Raw genomic sequence first — 346 nt, forward strand, 5'->3', positions numbered from 1 at the left:
CCTTGTGCTTAAACGTTCAAATACACATAGTTATGTGTCAAAGTGCCAGTCTTCGCGAGTATCCTCGTCAACACAGTCAGTTGTGTCTTACATGAACGTTAATAGTTAAAGATAAAGCATGTGTAGTAGAAGGCTATATGAGATCCTGGCATTATATGATCTTCACCCAAAAATGTAAATACTGTCATCATTTACTCACCCCTCATGTTGTTCTAAACCTGTATGAATTTCTTTGTTCTCCTCAACAAAATAGAAGATATTTTGAAGAATGTTCATAACCAGAAAGTTTCTGGTCCCCATTGACTCCAATAGTGTTTTTTTTTTTTGTTTACCAGTATTGTTTCAA

Source organism: Sinocyclocheilus rhinocerous, unplaced genomic scaffold (genome assembly GCF_001515625.1).
Source record: "Sinocyclocheilus rhinocerous isolate Xijiao unplaced genomic scaffold, SAMN03320098_v1.1 scaffold714, whole genome shotgun sequence".
Lineage (NCBI taxonomy): Eukaryota > Metazoa > Chordata > Actinopteri > Cypriniformes > Cyprinidae > Sinocyclocheilus > Sinocyclocheilus rhinocerous.